Raw genomic sequence first — 20,518 nt, 5'->3', positions numbered from 1 at the left:
CAAAAAGGGCCCCTACTGTACGTCACCGACGACAGCACCAACCGCCGATTCCGGTGCGACACAGGAGCCCAGCACAGCATCACCCCCGCCCACGAAATCCAACGCGGCGCACGGCGTATCACGCTGGCCACAGCCAATGGCTCGGACATCCGCACATACGGCACCCGCATGGTCACGCTCGACTTCGCAGGCCGCCGCTACCGCTGGGAGTTCCTCACAGCCAAGGTCCTCTGCCCACTCATCGGCGCCGACTTCCTCCGCGCCCACGGCCTCCTTGTCGACATTCCAAAGCACCGCCTCGTCGGCATCGACACTATGGCCCCCATCCCTGGCGCATTCACCCCGGCCCATTCGGCCGGCCTGACGACCTACTGCCTCGCCAGAGCCACGGACGGCTACTCGGCCCGACTAGCCGAGTTACCCGCCCTCACTAACCCGACCTTTTCAGCCAAAGCCGCCAAACACTGTGTGGAGCACTATATCCCCACCACCGGCCCCCCGGTCTCTGCCCACGCCCGCAGACTCAACCCGGCCAAGCTGGAAATCGCGCGGGCCGAGCTCACCGCCATGGAGCAACGCGGCATCATCCGCCGCTCCAGCAGCCCTTGGGCCTCGCCCCTCCACAATCGCCCCCAAGCCCGGCGGAGGCTGGCGCCCCTGCGGGTACTACTGCCACCTCAACGACGCCACCACCCCCGACCGATACCGCACATCCAGGACTTCTCGGCCCGACGAACCGTCTTCTCCAAGGTCGACCTGGTGCGCGGTTACCACCAAGTCCCCGTACACCCTGCGGACATCCCCAAAACGGCCGTCATCACCCCATTCGGCCTGTTCGAGTTCCTGAAGATGCCCTTCGGCCTCAAGAATGCAGCCCAGGCTTTCCAGCGCCTTATGGACTCAGTCCTCCGGGACCTGAACTTCCTATTCGTCTATCTGGACGACATTCTCGTGGCCAGCTCCTCCAAACAGGAACACCTTCGCATCCTGTTCAGGCGCCTAGCCCAACACGGGCTCATCCTCAGCCCGGCGAAGTGCCAATTCGACCTAACCGAGATCGATTTTCTCGGCCACCACATCACCCCTGCTGGGGCCATCCCCCTGCCCAACAAGGTGCAGGCCGTCCAGCAATTCCCCCGCCCCAAAACCATCAAGGGCCTCCAGGAGTTCCTCGGGATGGTGAACTTCTACAACAGGTTCATCCCCAGAGCTGCAGCCCTCATGAAGCCCCTATATGACTCCCTCCGAGGTAAATCCAGCAAGATAGCCGTAGCCTGGACCGCTGACATGTCAGCCGCCTTAGACGCCACCAAAAACGCGCTCGCCGACGCCACCCTGCTCGCGCACCGGAGGGCCGATGCCCGGGTCGCGCTCACCACCGACGCCTCCGACCATGCGGTCGGAGCTGTGTTCTAGCAGTGGGTCAATGGCGCGTGGCAACCACTTGCCTTCTACAGCCGCCAACTGCGCCCCCCGGAGGTCAAATACTCCACTTTCGACCGCGAGCTCCTCGTGCACCACCTGTCGGTCCGCCATTTCAGGTTCCTCCTGGAGGGCCGCCCCTTTACCACGTACATGGACCACAAGCCGCTCACATACGCGATGGCCAAGAACACCGAACCCTGGTCCGCTAGGCAGCAACGCCAGCTCGCGGCCGTGTCCGAGTTTACCACGGACATCTAGCACGTCTCCGGTAGAGACAACGCTGTCGCCAACTGCCTTTCCCGTCCCGCCATCTGCGCAAATCACCTAGTGGTCGACTACGCGCAACTAGCAGCGGCCCAGCTCACGGACCCAGACCTCCTCTCGGCGGCTACCAGCCTGCCAGGGATACGCCTAGGCAAGGTCGCGCACGGGCCCGAAGCCACGGCAGTCACTTGCGACGTCTCACTCGGCCAACCCAGGCCGGTCGTCCCTGCAACCTGGTGCCGCCACATCTTCGACGCGCTCCACGGGCTCTCCCATCCGGGTTCCCGCGCATCCGTCAAACTCCTCTCCCAGTGCTTCGTCTGGCACGGCCTCAGCAAAGATGTTCGGACTTGGGCCACCTCCTGCCTCGCCTGCCAACGGGCTAAGGTACAGCTGCACACAAAAGCACCCCTGGGAGACTTCGAGGTACCCAGCCGCCGCTTCGACCATGTACACGTCGACATCGTCGGTCCTCTGCCGCCATCGCAAGGCCAAACTTATCTCCTCACGATGGTCGACCGCTACACACGCTGGCCTGAGGCAGTGCCGCTGACCTCCACCACCACAGCCGACATCGCCAGGGCGTTCGTTAACACCTGGGTCGCGAGGTTCGGTGTACTGGCCGACATAACCACCTCCGAACTCTGGACGGCCACAGCACGCAACTGCGGGGTGACGCTCCACAGCACGCAACCTCGGGGTGACGCTCCACCGAACCACGGCGTACCACCCGCAGGCCAACGGGCTGTGTGAACGCTTCCACAGGTCACTCAAGGCCTCACTCCACGCCAGCCTGCAGGACAGTACCTGGACTGACCGCCTACCATGGGTGCTACTAGGCCTACGCACCGCGGTCAAGGAAGACCTCCAGTCCTCAGCAGTGGAGTTAGTCTACGGACAACCGCTGCGCGTACCAGGCGAATTCCTCCCGGAGGCTACCACGCCTTGGTCGGCCGAACAGCAGCGGCTCAACTCTTTCTCTTCCGCTCAACAGTTCGCCCCACTTCCGGTCAACCGACACGGCGAACTCGCACCTCACGTCCCGCCAAACTTACAGCAGGCACGCTTCGTCTTCATGCAACACGACGCGCACCGCGGACCCCTGCGACCCCCGTACAACGGACCATACGAGGTACTACAAACCGGGGACAAGGTCTTCAAGCTGCGACTCGGCGACAGGGTCGAAACAGTCTCCATCGACCGACTCAAACCAGCACACACAGAACCAGGGGAACAGGTCCCCGTGGCCCGACCTCCAACTAGAGGCCGTCCCGCCAGCAAGCCGGCGGCAAACCGCCCCGCCCCACCAACTAGACCGGCGGCCACTCAGCCGCTCCGGCAGAACCATTACACCACCGTCACGACTCGTCCACTCCTCCTAAGCGGATTCTGGGGGGAGCTCTGTGGCGACACGCCACTATTGGACATAATCTGCTCACGGCGGCAGGGACAGTTTACGCAGGCGCACTGCCGGCAGCAGCCGCCCCCAGCCTGGGGCCCTTTCCTCCGGCAACTTGTTTCCCGCAGGGACAGGCTGCCGGGAGCACTTCCTGTCTGGGGAGTATTTAAGTGGTTGCGCGAGCTTTTCAAGCTCTCTCTTTGCCATGATGTAAATTAAAGCAGTTGTGTTCCATCAACTCTGGTCTCGACTCCCAAGTTTGCTGCGGTATCTCAACACCCTTTACATTAATGAACCAGTTGGGTTTTTAGAACAATTCAACAGCGTGTCATTTTTACTGATGCTAGCTTTTTATTTCCAGATTTTTTTTATTTTTTATTAAATGAACCCTTAAATTCTCAAACTGCCATGGTGGGATTTGAACTTATATTCTCTGGATTATTAGTCCAGGCCTCTGGGTTACTCGTCCAGTCACATAACTATTACACTAGAATAACCCTTTTTATTTTTTACACTTGTAGATCACCCTTCCAGGAGAAGCTATTATTTTTAGCTTGAGACACAGAATTACTGGCGGGCCTAAAATGGCATGGAGGTTACTTTCAACATTACAACAGTGACTACACTCCAAAAGTACTTAAGCGCTTTACAGCCAATTTGAGACATCCGGTGGTTGTGAAAGGCGCTATATAAATGTAAATCTTTCTTTCTTTCCAATAGCCTGAATTTCCAATAGAAGGCTTCCTGCGTGCAGATGCCTCCTATCGGGGAAAAAAAAAAAAAATCTACGCTCTTACCCGAAAGCTCCCGAGGTCCGGACACTTCCGCTCCTGGACCTCTCCACAGTCGAAATGCGCAGGGCCCATGTATCCCAGGGGCGCAGGCAGTTCGCAAGTGTCCCTGGGATCACGTGGACCAGGCCAGCCAATAGGAGAAGGGACTCCTCCTTCATACATTTGACAGATAGACCTGTCAAATAGACAAATGGAGATCACCCCAAAAAGACAGAAACATGAAATTAAAAAAAAATTTAAATCACATTTTTAAAATTAGTTAAAATTACATTAAATTAAATATTTTAAACAAAAAAAACTTCAATTTTTTTCTAAAAATTAAATTTAACGGGGCTAAAAATAAACTTACCTTTTTTTAAAAAGTATTTAAAAATTACAAACGAGTTGAATTTTAAAAAAAACTTTTTCCCAAATCTTATGCTGGTAAAAGGAGGCTTTCAGCAGAGGTTCGACAGAAAGCGGAACTCCGCCCCCCCCCCCCCCGCCGAGGCCCTTCTCCAGGGCAGGGGTCTGATCTGTCAAGAGGATTCTTGACAGATCGGAAATGCCGGTTTTCAGCACTTGCGCTTCACATGCCTGAAAGCGGAATTTCCGATGTCCCTACGGGCATGCACAGCCCGTACACACCCGTAGGCATCGGAAAATACGGGCCAATGTCATTACTACAAGTTCGTTTGTGAGAAAAATCTAGAATTTGCATTCGATTTTTAAATATCTTCCACATACAACACAGCTGGGTTTCAGACGCTATCTTTTCCCCATGTAAAAGCCCGCTTATATTCCTAGCAGCAGACACAGGACCCCAATCAGAAGAATGGAAATATAATTAACAAGTTATTCATCATGCTCTGCATGCAAACTTATGCACTGAATTGGCAAAAGCCTATGTGTTTGAAGCATGTCCTCCACTATAAACCTGTAAAAGGTACAAAACACATACCAGAAATCAATGAAAGTGGCAAAGACATGAAGAAATTAGGAGTTGGCCACCTCACATGGTGTCTAATCCAGTGCCAACAGGACAAATGTGTAAGAGTCGCAGCATCATACCCTTGGCCCTTTAGTGTTAGAGGAAGGGATGAGGGGAAATAAACAAAAAGATACATTTTCATTTGATGCCTTCATCAAATGATTCAGTTGAAACAAAGACAATCTCTCCCCTCCACCCTCATAACCTAATCATGTGGAATTACAAGATAGAACCCAGATTCAACCTTGCCTTAGCACGCTATGATTTGATAATCCAACCTGCTGTACCAGTAGCTTAGCCACAAATCCATTTCCTGCAATGTATTTATCAAGCCCTGCCTGACTGAAAAAATATTTGCCATTTGTGTTGCAATAACCTGCATGTTTGTATTCATTAATATTCTCCAGTAACCAAATGCTCTCTTTTCCTCCGAATAAATAATTAATTTCCAACACCCAAAGACAGCAATACTATAGCCTAACATTTGTGGACGTTCAAGTACAACTTTAAACAGCAACAGGAAACTTGCTGTATCACAAGGTCCATGTTTACACAGAGAAAACAAAATGCTTTGGAGGGAGATGAAAGAACATTTGTGAATTTGTGAAGAAATGACTGGCTGGGTGCCCAAAGAACAAATAGGAACCTTCAAAGTTATACTGTGCTTCCTTCAGAACATGACAATAGCACAGTTTCCTTGACTGTCACAACATTTAAACACAGAGTACCCATCTAGAACTGATGAAAACAAAGTCATGGCTAGATCAATTTGGCGAGATCAACTGAAACCTTAGAAATACATTTATTGTACATTCAAGTATTTCTTGGGAGCCCTTACAATGAATTAATTAAGACTAGCTCCTGCAAATTAAAAATGCATTGAAATTGTAAGGAGACAAGAGAGGAAAGGAGACTGCATAGTACAGGTGATACTTGTCACCCGAGATGGGATTAAAAGTCAGCTCAGTTTGATTGGATGAACTCTCTTGAACATAAGAAATAGGAGCAGGAGTAGGCCATTCGGCCCTTCGAGCCTGCTCCGTCATTCAATGAGATCATGGCTGATCTTCTGCCTCAACTCCATTCACCGGCCCTATCGCCATATCCCTTGATGCCTTTACTAGTCAGAAAGCAATCGACTTCTGCTTTGAATATACCCAATGACTGAGCCTCCACAGCCCTCTGGGGGTAGAGAATTCCAAAGATTCACCACCCTCTGTGTGAAGAAATTTCTTCTCATCTCAGTCCTGAATGGCCTATCCTTTATCTTGAGGCTGTGGACCCTGGTTCTGGACTCCCCAGCCAAGGGAAACATTCTCCCAGCATCAAGCCCTTTAATAATTTTGTATGCTTCAATGAGATCCCCTCGCATTCTTCTGAATTCAAGAGAATACAGGCCTAGTTTACTCAATCTCTTCTCATACGATAGTCCGGCCTTCCCAGGAATCAATCTTGTGAACCTTTGTTGCACTCCCTCTATGGCAAGTATATCCTTCCTTAGGTAAGGAGACCAAAATTGTACACAGTACTCCAGGTGTGGCCTCACCAAGGCCCTATATAATTGGAGTAAGACTTCTTTACTCCTGTACTCAAATCCTCTTGTAATGAAGACCAACCTTCCTAATGGCTTGCTGCACCTGCACATTCACTTTCAGTGACTCATGTACAAGGACACCAAAGTCCCTTGGAGCATCTGCATTTCCGCAATCTTTCACCATTTAGGAAATACTCTGCCTTTGTTTTTCTACCAAAGTGGCTAACTTCACATTTATCCACATTATATTCGATCTGCCATGTTCTCGCCCATTCACTGAGCCTGTCGAGATCCCCTTGAAGCCTCTTCACAACTGACACTGCCACCTAGCTTTGTATCAGCAGCAAATTTGGAAATGTTACATTTAGTCCCCTCATCTAAATCATGGATATAGATTGCGAATAGCTGGGGCCCAAGCACCGGTCCTTGCGGTACCCCACTAGTCACAGCCTACCATCCTGAAAAAGACCCGCTTTTTCCCTACTCTTTATTTTCTGTGTTAACCAATTCTCAATCCATGCGAGTACATAACCCCCAATTACATGTGCCCTAATTTTGTTGACCAACCTCTTGTGTGGGACCTTATCGAAGGCCTTCTGAAAATCCAGGTACACCACATCTACTGGTTCCCCTTTGTCTACTCCACTAGTTACATCCTCAAAGAACTCCAATGGGTTTGTCAAACAGGATTTCCCTTTCATAAGTCCAAGTTGACTCTGCCCAATCTTACTATTAGTTTCTAAGTGCCCAGTTATTGCATCCTTTATAATAGCCTCACATCAGTAGTTGGGAAAATGCTGGAATCTAACAAGTCTGTAGTTCCCCGTTTTCTCTCTCCCTCCTTTCTTAAATAGCAGGGTTACATTTTCTATCCTCCAATCTGCAAGAACCATTCCAGAATCTATAGAATTTTGGAAGATGACAACCAATGCGTCCACTATCCTAATGGCCACCTCTTTCAAAACCCTAGGATGTCGGTCATCCGGTCCTTGGGATTTATCGACTTTTAGTCCCATTAATTTTGCTAGTACTGTTTTTTTACTAATAATAATCTAAGTTCCTCATTCTCACCACACCTTTGGTTTGCTCGTATTTCTGGGAGTTGTTTTGTATCTTCCTCCGTGAAGACAGAAACAAAGTATTTATTTAATTTCTCTGCCATTTTCTCATTCCCCATTATAAATTCTCCTGTCTGACTGTAAAGGACCTATATTTACCTTCGCCAGTCTTTTCCTTTTCATATACCTATAGAAGCTTTTACAATCTGTTTTTATATTTTTCGCTAGTTTGTGCTCATATTCCATTCTCCTTTTCTTTATCAATTTCTTGGTCCCCCTTTGCTGATTTCTGAAAAGATCCCAATCCTCAGGCTGACTGCTTTTTCTGGCAACTTTATAAGCTTCCTCCTTTGACTTAATACTAGCTTTAATTTCTTTTGTTAGCCATGGTTGGATCACTTTTCCTTTTAGGTTTTTATGCCCTCGAGAAATATATGTTTGTTGCAAGTTATGCATTATTTCCTTGAATGTTAGCCATTGTATGTCCACCTGCATACCTTTTAGTGTAGTCTCCCAATCTACTTGTCCCTCATACCCTTGTAGTTTCCTCTGTTTAGATTGAAGACCTTAAATTTCAGATTGGACTACATCACTCTCAAACTTAACATAAAATTCAATCATATTATGGTCACTTGTCCCTAAAGGCCCATTTACCACAAGATTATTGATTAGCCCTTTCTCATTACACAGTACCAGATCCAGAATAACCTGTTTCCTGGTTGGTTCCTCCACATACTGATCCAGGAAACCATCTCGCATGCATTCCAAGAATTCGTCCTCCACACCCTTATTGGTAATTTGATTTGCCCAGTCAATATGTAGATTAAAGTCCATGATTACCGTATTGCCCTTGTTACATGCACTTCTAATCTCTTAATTGATTAAGCCCTACATTACCACTACTCCCACCAATGTTTTCCGCCTTTTGCTGTTTCTTAGCTCCACCCAAACTGATTCTAGTTCTACATCACGATCTGCCGAGTCAAGATCTTATGTCTACTGTACCGATCTCATCCCTTATTAACAGTACTACGCCACCTTCTTTTCCTGTTCTTCCTAAATATTGAGTACCCTGGAACATTCAGTTCCCAGCTTTGGTTACCTTGCAACCATGTCTCTGTAATGGCAATTACATCATACCCATTTACTTCTATTTGTGCCATTAATTCATCCACCTTTTTGCGAATGCTACGTGCATTTAGATAAAGTGCCTTCAACTTTGCCCGTTTAATATTTTTCTGCACTTTGACCCTCTTTACTGCTGGCCTTAGTTTCTGCTCCCTACTAGTTTTGCTGACTACTTTTCTAACTTGCACTTCCAGCTTTGTTTCTCTTTGTTCTGGGCCCACACGTAGGTTCCCAGCCCCCTGAAACTAGTTTAAATCCTTCCCAACAGCACTAGCAAACCCCCCTGCGAGGATATTGGTCCCAGTTCTGCCAAGGTGTAACCCGTCCAGCTTGTACAGGTCCCACCTTCCCCAGAATTGGTCCCAATGCCTCAGGAATTTAAATCCCTCCCTCCTACACCATCTCTCCAGCCATGCATTCATCTGGTCTATTCTCCTATTTCTGCTCTTGCTAGCACGTGGCACTGGGATTAATCCTGAGATTACTACCTTGGAGGTCCTGCTTTTTAATTTTGCTAGCTCCCTATATTCTGCTTGCATTCTTTCTACCTATGTCATTGGTACCGATATGGACCACTACCTCTGGCTGTTCACCCTCTCCCTTCAGAATGTCCTGCAGCCGCTCAGTGATATCCTTGACCCTGGCACCAGGGAGGCAACATACCATCCTGGAGTCATGTCTGCGGCCACAGAAATGTCTATCTTGCTGGCTATAAGAATTTACCAAGAGAAAATCAAAAGCCAGCTCTTGTGCACCCACAGCGTGGTACAGAATATCATCTACTTAAATAAATTATTTATAACTTTACATATCTCCAATGCTGAAGAGAAATCAATGCTCTAATTTATACCTTGCTCTCCATACTCCAGGAAAATTGTAGTTCACATGTGCCTGCATAAAGAACTAACAGTGCCCAACTAAAGGCAGCAAAAAAAAAAAAAAAACCATGATGCGTGTTTAAAAGGCAAGTACATATTACAAGTCCCGGTCACAGGCAGTTTGCAAGAAGGTTGCATGGGCAGCTTTCTGGACTGTGACAGCAGAATGTTGGGTAGGTTAGTGATGCCAGGTGTACATTGCCCCTGGAGGCTGGCTACACGTTGATCCATTGCAAAAATACTGACATTGTTCTATGGGCCGAGTAATCTTGACAAGCCATGAAAAATAACCTACGGCAATAGGTTCTTAAGACTGTGGACAAGTCCTTCAGTGCAGTAAACAACCCTCCCAGACATGTCACTATAATGGCGAAGAGATAAAAGACTTGCATTTATACATCGCCTTCCATAACCTCAGGACGTCCCAAAGTGCTTTACAGCAGTGAAGTACATCAAGTGTCATCACTGTTGTAATGTAGGAAATCTCAAACTTTATATTTAACAAATAGGTATGGTCCAACACCGCCTCCAGTGTGCCAGTGCAGCCTTCGGTCGCCTGAGGAAGAGTGTGTTTGAAGACCAGGACTTCAAACCCAGCACCAAGCTCATGGTCTACAGAGCAGTAGTGGTACCCGCCCTCCTGTATGACTCAGACATAGGCCAACTACAGCAGGCATCTCAAAGCACTGGAGAAGTACCACCAATGCTGCCTCCGCAAGATCCTGCAAATCCATTGGCAGGATAGGCGCACCAACGTCAGTGTTCTTGCTCAGGCCAACAGCCAAGCTTTGACCACGCTCGATCAACTCCGATGGACGGGTCACACTGTCCACATGCCCGATAAGGGACTCCCAAAAGAAGCGCTCTACTCGGAGCTCGGACGTGGCAAGAGAGCCCCAGGTGGGCAGAGGAAATGCTTCAAGGACACCCTCAAAGCCTCCTTGAAAAAGTGCAACATCCCCACTGACTCCTGGGAATCCCTGGCACAAGACCGCACAAAGTGGAGGAAAAGCATCTGGGAAGGCGCCAAACACCGAGTCTCTTCGCCGGGAGCAAGCGCCGGCGAAGTCAAGCGCAAGTCAACCCAAGCACCCCACCCACCCGCCCCTTCAACCACTGTCTGCCCCACCTGTGACAGAGACTGTAGGTCCCGCATTGGACTTATTAGTCACTCGAGAACTCATTTATAATGTGAAAGCAAGTCATCCTCAGTTCCGAGGGACTGCCTAAGATAGAATACAAATGCACACTTTTTTTTTTTTTAAAAAGGCTCAATAATAGTAATTACATCTGAAAAATAGAAATTTCAATATGCCAATAGCAACCCAAGATTGGACTGCAATTCCAGACTACCAAAACCAAAAAGGTACAAAATCCTATGAAGCAATGACTGCCTCAACATTCTATAATCTACAAAAATAAACCCAAGGCTGGATTTATGGATGAAAAATAAGATCACTTAGTAAGAAGCGTAGCTTGCTATAAACATTTCAACAAAAATCACATACCATTCTAGACTTGTGGGTTATAATGTTGCAATGCTGCAGCCTTCTCCAAGGTTGTACACGGCTCAAAGACCTGACTTGAACAAATCAGGCCAGTCGTCTCAAATCCAAGCTAAAGTAATTTTGCAATCGCATACAAGGGCTGCAACATAATAGCAGAGTGGAATGAACACAAGATACTTTCTTCGGAAAGCCAGTTTCCCTCAACATGAGACGAAGTTAATTCTTAGCTTCTTCTCTTCTTTCCCCTCCAATAAACATCTATTAAATCAATTATCTCTACATTCATTCACAAGCAATGTAAGCAGATTGCCATCAGGTTATAATGTATTGTTTGTTGAATGCCAGTACCCATCACTGATCTAAAGCCATCTTTAAAAAGTCTCTAATTCTGCTTAAGCTTTAAAAAAAATTAAGTCAAGAGCATTAACTATTACAAAGCACAATCAGAACAGGTTACTGAATATAAGGAAAATTGACATAAAAGTTGGGAAATTCTTGAGGAATGTTTGGCTTTTGTGCCAACCATATGGGCCCCTCATTTATTCTACACGGTTAAAGGTTAAATAGAGACAATTGTGTTATCTGGCAAGAGATTACAGATTCCCCAATTCCTGAGGACGTGCAGTGCCAGTAACAGTTCCTGTAAACCCAACAGCACAGCAAACACATCATTGGCCTGATTTGCACCATTTTTACTCGGCTCCACTACTCATTCTTTTGTGCTTTATTTTTTTTTTAAATTAGAGAGGTGTGGGAGGCTGGCCAACAAAAATAATTTGTATAGCCTTTGGTTAATACTTCATGATACAAACTGAATACTCCTCTTACAGGTTACTTCAACAGGTTAGTGGGGGGGGGGGGGGGGGTGGAACAAAGGTTTAAATTACTCTACAAGAGAAACAACTGATCTACTAGAGTTGCAAATCAAACTAAATAGGTACCCCAAGTTTGACCTCAGTTTGAATTCAGTTTGAAATCAAATTCAGAGCTAAGCACGTCAGTCAACATGCCACAGACCTATTATTGCTGATGTATCGATCCAGGTACAGTGTTTCCATGAATCAACACACAGGCTTACAATCTGGTCCACACTGCTATCCAGAGTGTGGTACAACAGTCTGTTGCCAGGATCAAAGACATGCTTCGTAAATCAACCCTTGGTTAAGCATATGCCGTCCGGACACCAGTAATGTAACATGCCCTGGAAGTGGCTGCCCAGGGACAAAAAGCTGTGGGTTAACCATCCACTTCAAGAGACGAGCACATCCAATAGTGTGTTACAATAGTTTTTAAAAGTATTGTTTAAACCAATAACCCACAAGAGAAAACAAGAAAGTATGTACGGAGCTTTACTTATTTTTAATATTTAAACACAGCAGGACCCACCACGTAACATCACATCTCTTCCGGACAAATATCAAACTGCTGTTTTACCTTTTCACATCCATCACACAATCTCCCAACTCCAAATGGCACTCATGCACACTAATAGCCAGAATCCAAAATATTGTTTGGTATACCATGCTAAAGAGTTAGCTGGCAAAAAGTTTAAGGCTGTAAATCAAGTTTGCATTCGGTCATAAATCCATCTTTATTGCTGTGGTTTAAGGCACCCACAAGAACCCTGCGATTTAATTACAATCCCATAACTCACCATCAGCTAAACTAAAGCCCTGTAAAATGCTCCTGCTTTGCAGCTTGTATAACAGCATTTAGTCACATAAATCTCCCTTGTGCGTGTCATGGTCCAATACTTAAAATAAACCTTAATTTTTTTTAATCAACTATAACCCACACCTTTAAGCCATGATCAACTCTGACTGTGCAAGAAGCACAGTCCCAGCATGAAGAACATGACAGTTCCATTGTACAGCTTCAAAGGAATCAGGCATCGAGTTATGCACAAAACTGTGCAATCCAGTACAGGTAAACTATCCTTTATCCGAACTTCCAAAAACCGAAAACCTCTAAAAACCGAAAGTTTTTTTGTTCAGCGGAAGTCGTGCGCACATGACCAGAGTGGTGCACGACTTACGCTGAGCAGGGCAGAGGGTCACAGAGTTCCCTCCTGGGTAGGAGATTGCAGGCCAAGCAGGACAGTGTGAAGGAGGTACCGGGAGAGTGAACCCAACAATACAGCGGCCTGTCCGATAGCTGCAGCGGCCCGTCCGATATTCTTTTCTCCGCCCCCCCCCCCACACCCGACCCGTGGCCCGTCCAATATTCTTTTCTCCCCCCCACCCGACCTGATTTGCAGGCCAGCTTAGTAGGAGTCAGCCGATATCTGGCTTTCCAGAGAAGCAGGAAGGGGAATGAGACATGGAACAGTCGCAAGAGGTAGCCTGAACTTTTAAAATTTATATTAAATACAAATTTTCCAGTCTTATAATACCTTCTGAAATCTGAAAAATTCCGAAAACCGAAACTCAGCTGGTCCCAAGGCTTTCGGATAAGGGATAGTGTACCTGTACCAGTTTCTCCATCAAATTTGACACCATCCAAATCGCTAAAAGATCAGCTTTCTTCAGCTCCTAACTAATTGAGGTTGTGGCTTCAGATGATGGCCTATTTTCGGTAAATCTGTGCAATTCTGACAGGTGTAATCAAAAGATGTACATAGTGAAGAGGATGATATAAAGCTCCATTGGCACACATCACCAGTCCATCACACATACAGTTATTGCAAGCTGCTGCAGAGGTATGCAAGGGACAGAATGAATGTTGAGTGATTTTTCATATAGCTCATACAGCTACCAATATAGGCCAACAAAATTACTATAAATAAATCTAGTATGAATATTCAAGTGTTTGAAGATCAGCTGCTCGTCAAAGCAGGAATGGGAAAATAAAGTTCACTTCTACAATACAGGCACACAAACTATATTGTGGAAAGTAACACCCATTTCACTTATGTATTGCTAAAAGAGGAATTACTGGCCTCTTAAATGAAATCTCTACTTCGACTATAGGCAACAGTAGTGCCCGAGGTGACAGAGACAAAACACTTCACACTGTGTGGAAATATTCTACCACATTGTGTGTGTGGGATCTCTTACTTTCTGTGCACTCAGTGGGAGGGGAATGTCTCAATAATACCATGACAGGAGAATGTATTCAAACAGAGGGAGAGGAAAATTTAACACAAGCCTATTCCTTTGCATATTTTCCAGGAACTCGAGTGAAAAAAGGAAAAACAAACATTCTGGGATTTTTTTTTGCTCAATTTAAATTTTCTTCCATACACTGGGAAGCAACAGTGGACAAGACCCTGCTCGTACTCAGTGAGGTACTTTCACCGAAGCATTTCTTGCCTTAAATCAGCTTTCAGTTTCAGCGCAAAGCCTAAATTCTGCAACCACAGCAGAATTGGGGAAATGCGGTTCAAACAATGAATTAATGTTGGGAGTGCTGTGACGGTTGCAAAGGCAAATGCAGTAGCAATTCTGTGACAGCAACACAAACAATGAGATGAGCAACCATTGAATCTGTGTTTTACAATAGCAAAAAAAAGTTTGACCAGAAACGTTGACTATTTTCTCTCCACGGATGTTGCCTGGCCTGCTGAGTTTTTCCAGCATTTTCTATTGCTTTTTCGAATCTTGTGTTTTATGTTGGTTAAGAGGGGAAACGTTGGACAGGGCACCAGGAAAATTCCCTGGTCTTCTTCAGTTGGACGTTAAAAGCCCCATGGCACTAATTGAAAAGGGAGATAAAATCAACCTTGGCTGGCACTCCTGTGCGGTGTGAAAAATCCAGAATAGAAAGACAATAGGTGCTTGTTAAATGCAAGGAAACAAGTTTAGCTGAACAATTGAGACGTCTGATGCCAATTCTAATGTGAGAGAAAAGCACCTATTTTCTGTACCAACTCCATTACATATAGTTGTCAATTGCTCATATTTGCAGTCAGCTATCAGTGGCCAGTCGTGCAACTTGCATGGCTATTTAAATGTTCTAGATCTTTAGGACTTCAAATTGCCCACAATACCTTATAAAATCTTATAAAACTTGTACTACAATGAATTGCAATGCAAAATCTGTGAAATTCTCTCATTGATATGCCACGTGCATGTATGAAAGACATCAGTCTTGACTCAGTGCTCGTGTCAAGAGTCAGAAGGTCGTGGGTTCAAGGCCCACTCCAGAGGCATGAGCACATAACCTAGGCTGTCACTTCACTACAGTGCTGAGGGGGTGCTGCACTGTTGGAGGTGCCGTCTTTTGGATGAGGTGTTAAACCGAATTCCCATGTGCCCTCAATGGATTCAAAGAACAGGGGTTCTGTCCTATCCTGGCCAACATTTATCCCTCAACCAACATCACTGAAGCAGAATGTCTGATATATAAAAAAGTGACAACATTTTAAAGTACTTAATTGTTTGTAAAGTGCCATGGATATCCAGGAGGTCATGAAAGGCACTATATAAATGCAAGTTCATTCTTTGTGGCTGGGGGAAATTTTAAAAAAATACATTTATACAGCACCTTTTAGAAAAAACATCCCACAGCGCTTCATAATCCAAGTATAGATGCTGAGCCAAAGGAGGAGATATTAGGATTGGTGAATTCAAGTTTGGTAGGAGAGGTGGGTTTTAAGGCAGGTCTTGCAGGAGGAGAGGGAGGTGGAGAGGCAAAGGGGTTTAGGGAAGGAATTCCAAAGTGTGAGCCTAGGTGGCTGAAGGCACAGCAGACAATGGTCAGGCAAAGGGAGGGGAAGATGCACAAAAGGCCAGTCAGAGGAACTGGGGAGATGGGATGATAGAGGTTACAGAGATGGGAAGAGTTGAGGAAGTGAGGCCACGAAGGGATTTAAACACAATTAGAATTTCAAATTTGAAACATTAGAGGACTGGGAGCCAACATAGATCAGTGAGGACGGGCTGAGCAAGACAGGATACAGGCTGCGTTTTGGATAATCTGAAGTTTATGGAGGATACAGGATGGGAGGATGACCAGGGGAGCATTAGAACAGTCAAGTATGGAGCTAACAAAGGCATACATGATGGTTTCAGCAGCAGATTGGCTGAGGTAGGGGTGGAGGCAGGTGATATTATATGGGTGGAACTAGGCGGTCTTTGTAATGGACAGGATATAGGGTTGGAAACTCAGCTTGGGGTCGAATAGGATGCAGAGGTTGTGAAAAGTCTGGTTCCACCCAAGATAGTGGTAAGGGTACAGAGTTTGTGGCGGGGGCCAAAGACAATAAGCTTTGGTCCTCCACATGTTTAGTCAGAGAAAATTGCAGCTTATCCAAGACTGAATGTCAGAAAGCAGTCCAACAATACAGAGGCAGTGGAGGGGTGGAGAAGTATACCAGGGTGTCAGCAGTGTACTTGTGGAAATGCAAGTTGCCTGTATAAACTTCCAGTAACTCTTATACAAATACATTCTAAGGATACACCAAAATAGTCACACCATTGTTCCCAACGAGATATCCATGGATGTTGAGCTCTATTTCCTCTCTTCTACTTTGCCATGGTAGTTCCAACCTAAAAATAAACCAAGTCAGCAGCTCCCCCGCACCCCTCCCCCACTTCCCGAACCACTGTCAAAAGGACAAGAGAACAATGCTGGCAGCCAGATCACTGAGCATGACCACCATCCTGCTGCACATTGCCCTGGGCTACCCGCAGCACATCGGAGAAGCAGAATGAGTTTTAAAGCTACACACAAGTACCGCTCCAAAGTGAATGTTGCGTCCAACATACCGAGAATGGCAAGGGCATTGGTTCATTAAGTAAAAAGTGTTTGTTTTGCTGTACAGTTGCTACCCATTATAGTTGCATTACTGAGCTACTAATACTGATTACAGTAGATTGAATAAACTATTTGGATTTATTTGCAAAAATTCTCTTTAGGAAGAATTAAATTACATTTTGTGCACTTTAGTTTCCACCAGCCCCTTTATATAACTGATGAATAAAGCTGCGACTACACCTAACATTCCATGAAAAGTACATGGGCTACTGTGTTGTCATTGTGATTACTTTTTGTACATCATACATGAGGCAACTGGGACAAAACAGAAAATACTGGAAACGCACAGGTCAGTCAGCATCTGTGGAAAGTAGTTACATTTCAGGTACAGACCCGTCTGCAGTGCTGAAGAGCCTGTGCTCTCCACAGTTGACTGGTCTCCTGAGTGTTCCCAGCATTTCCTACTTTTGTTTGACTTCCAGCAATTGCATTTTCTTTTGACTTTTGACTTGGAGCTAATGGGTTTCAGTTTTCACTGAAAAATAACAATGAAAATCCTGAAAGCCTAATGTAATAAAGAGGAATTTAACTCGGAGGTCGTGACCTTTGTCTTAGGCCTTTGATTGAGGGCTTCTCGCCCTCACGCCATTGTTCCAAGTGTTTGCGGTTTTGAAGCTATTACTCAGCTTTTCTAAGTGTGGTAGGTTGGCATGTAGGATTAGTTTTACAACACACCTACTAGAGTACTGAATACACAAGCCACCGTTCACAATTCTGCAGGTGATGCCATCACTAGCCCCATCTGTGAATTCAGCATCAGGAACTGGCACTGCACTGGCACTGAGCTACTTGATAAGATGCAAGGCTAAATAAAATTCTCAAGTCGCTGCTGCAAGACTGAAGAGAGGCTCTATTCTGGTGTGCTGAACTCTAACAAAGCATTCACTGTGGGCACTTTACAGCAGTAAGCTGCAAATATAAAACTGGGATCCAAAGCAGGTTTTCATCCTCTGGCACATCCAGGCAACAAGAATACCAACAAGCGACATCTGCAACCTCCAATATCACCATGGTATCATCTGTTCTTCATCTTGAGTATGTCAAGTTTCTACACATGCTTTTTCTTTGAACTGCATTATGAATGCCCCTTTATAGTCAGCAGGATAACAAGTGTTGAAAATATAAATTGAAAACAGCTTGGAGTTTAAAAAAAAAGTATTGTTAGGAACTGGGGAATTATCTGATGGGAGTTACTGTGCCCAATGGGGTGAAGCAGCTCAATTAGCACACACGGTGAAAGAGGTGAATTCAGCACCCTCGCAGATCCATCTCATTAACTGCTGCAGCCCAAATGAGATCATTTCTTTTCGTATGTTTCCTATTTACTCATCAGGCTAAATCATTAAGTGGGTCTCAGAAGTCTAGCACCAATTCCTCCACGACAGCTCCCCTCGTTAAAACTTCCGGTTTGGGTGTGAACCAAATGGGAAAGCAGGAGGAAAACAAAAATGATTAACAGTAAATGGGGTGGGGGGGGGGGGCGGGGACAGGAACCACAAGACATGGTTTTATCATAAGCACTTCCTCATATTCTGGAACAGAATTAACACGAAAACCACCAAGTACCAGTTTAAGAAGCCACATAAAACAACACAAATTTTTCCCCTTGAAACGTCAGTGTTCAAAGTTTGCAGTATTTCTCACTCAAAACTTCCCTGTAATCACTTCCCTGTACTCAGCCCTATGACAACCTCAGTCCCATCAATAAGCAACAGGTATTATCTGCACAGACATTACAACATAAATTTCCCCCACCCACGACTGTAAATTTCAGCTCTCTATTGACCGCGTGGCTAAACCTTTTATCTTTGCGTCATACAAGTCTGTACTATAGAGCCTCGGGGCAACAGATAAAGTTCACGTCGATGTTGTCATTCATTTCCATTATCTCTGAAGTTGCTGATAGACATGTGTTTTGATTTAGACGGTAAGTATGCTAAAACAGTACTTTTCATAGCTCTGGGCCCACAGAATTCAAACAGGACAAATCAGCAAGCAAATACACAAGTGCAAATAGGATGATGTTGCCTGGGTTTCAACAGCCAGATGGCCCTAGAACTACAGGTTGCTGCTCCTGCTCTAGTGCTTTGTACAGGAGGCAGACCTGAACTCACAAGCACGTACATTCCAGAATTCCAAATACTACTACAGAAAATCCCAATTCAGCATTTTCTTGTCTGGTCAAGTTTGTTGCCCATCATTGCATTGCACAACATTTTTAAATCTTCCACGAACCATCATTTTGGACGACATGGAATTGCCAACAGCAATAAGCCAACAGCAAGGGTGTCCAACTTAGTTAACCTTGTAGTCAAAGCAAAAAGCAATCCTCTTGACATTTTAAATCTCAGTGGCTCTTGGGTACGCAGTCTACACATCTACACCCTGTACAAGTTGGAAGCTCACAAGTCAGCCATGTAATTAAAACTTCCACAATGTTGCAGTCACAGTGGAATGGGGAGAGAAAGGAGGGATATACTTCCTCCCAACCCAGCATCACAATTCAGAATACTTTGGGCATTTTTCCATGAACGAGTTTTGAACATATTTGATTTGAATGTAAGTTTTGGGTAGAAGCTTTACTGAAAGGAAGTGGTTTACCCAGCCTGCTCCATGTTAAGCAGGCGAGAGGCAATTTGAATGTGGGATGGGCAGTTGTTTCACACAGATCCCAAACAGTGGCAGAGATCCAGTCCCGATCACAAGAGATTTTCATTGGTACACTTCCCCATCCCACTACTGCCTGACCAGATAAAAGGGGAGTGGGAGTCAACTGCTGTAAAAAGGCAACCAGACCACTCAAGAGAATGGCTGACACCACTGAACCAGAGTAGATACCAGCAGCAGACACAAATTGTAACACCCAGGTGAGCAAACATATATAGTACACATGCTGATCGGATCACACTGAGTTTTTCTGTTGTTATTTCGGATTTCCAGCATCTGCAGTATTTTGCTTTCACACCATAGGTTGTGGTTTCTCAGGAATCAAGAAAATACTGTCTGAGCTTTCCCCTAGGGGGTCATCTGAATTCAATTGCCTCACACCAATCCGAGCCAGCTCCTTCGATCGCTCCAGCAGCAAAGTCCTCAACTTTTGCTCATTGAATCTTTAGCTGGTGAGCAGAAACAAATAAAAGGCTCCATTGTGCAGAAAAAGCCTCAGCATTCTCCCGAAGTGACGAACAAAGCAATCTACAATCAAGTAACTTATTGCTTATCTGCCTCTTGTGCCCAAAATAAATATTTCAGGGTCAAGCCCAATCATCCTTTAGATATTTGTAAGGACTACATCCATTTTACTGACACACATACTCATGCCTGAATTTGCTCACTAGTGTTGAAAAGTGGGTCTCCATTTAACCTCCCAAGCCAAGTTGTTTTTTTTAAAAAAAAAACGGTACTTCTATGGAAAACCTATACTACACACTGCCAAATTTTCCAGAGTGTTAGCGCAAGGATTTCTGTTAAATTTAACAGTTGGGTGGGGGTGAGACTACAACTTCAATTTAAAAAACTGTCCTCTGAACTGTGAAAACAGCCAACAATTGAATTAAAGATCTTGTACTTCTAAACATGGACCCTGGCTTAAGCAAGTATTTTCAGCTATAGAACACAAGGTCAGTCAGTGGTGGTGGTGGTGGGGAAAAAAAATGCAAACATTGAAACTTATTGGCTCAAGTACGATTTTTCTTCTGTAATACACTGCTAAAATGTAGCTAATGAAAACACCAGTGTCCTGCAGAAGGACAGTTTGTAAAATAGGATGCAACTAAAGCCCTTTGCCTCTTCCCCAACTGTCC

General features: G+C 45.6%; 1 protein-coding gene across 3 annotated transcripts in view; it reads right to left on the bottom strand.

Annotated features, from left to right (window-relative positions):
• Positions 1-20,518, bottom strand: part of pik3c2a (phosphatidylinositol-4-phosphate 3-kinase, catalytic subunit type 2 alpha) — a 144,532-nt gene that overhangs the window by 114,195 nt on the left and 9,819 nt on the right. Inside the window, exon 1 of one of the 3 annotated variants that reach the window (XM_086007857.1) lies at positions 10,959-11,127. The exons of the other annotated variants lie outside the window; for them this stretch is intronic. The gene's annotated coding sequence lies outside the window, so the exon portion shown is untranslated. Of the gene's footprint in view, positions 1-10,958; positions 11,128-20,518 lie in introns of those variants that run through there. 3 annotated transcript variants of the gene reach the window in all.

The sequence above is a fragment of the Somniosus microcephalus genome, chromosome 15 (assembly GCF_052327205.1).
Source record: "Somniosus microcephalus isolate GS21.2 chromosome 15, FLI_Smic_1.0, whole genome shotgun sequence".
NCBI lineage: Eukaryota > Metazoa > Chordata > Chondrichthyes > Squaliformes > Somniosidae > Somniosus > Somniosus microcephalus.
Note: the sequence above shows the minus strand (reverse complement) of the source record. Positions and strands in the feature narration are given on the sequence as shown.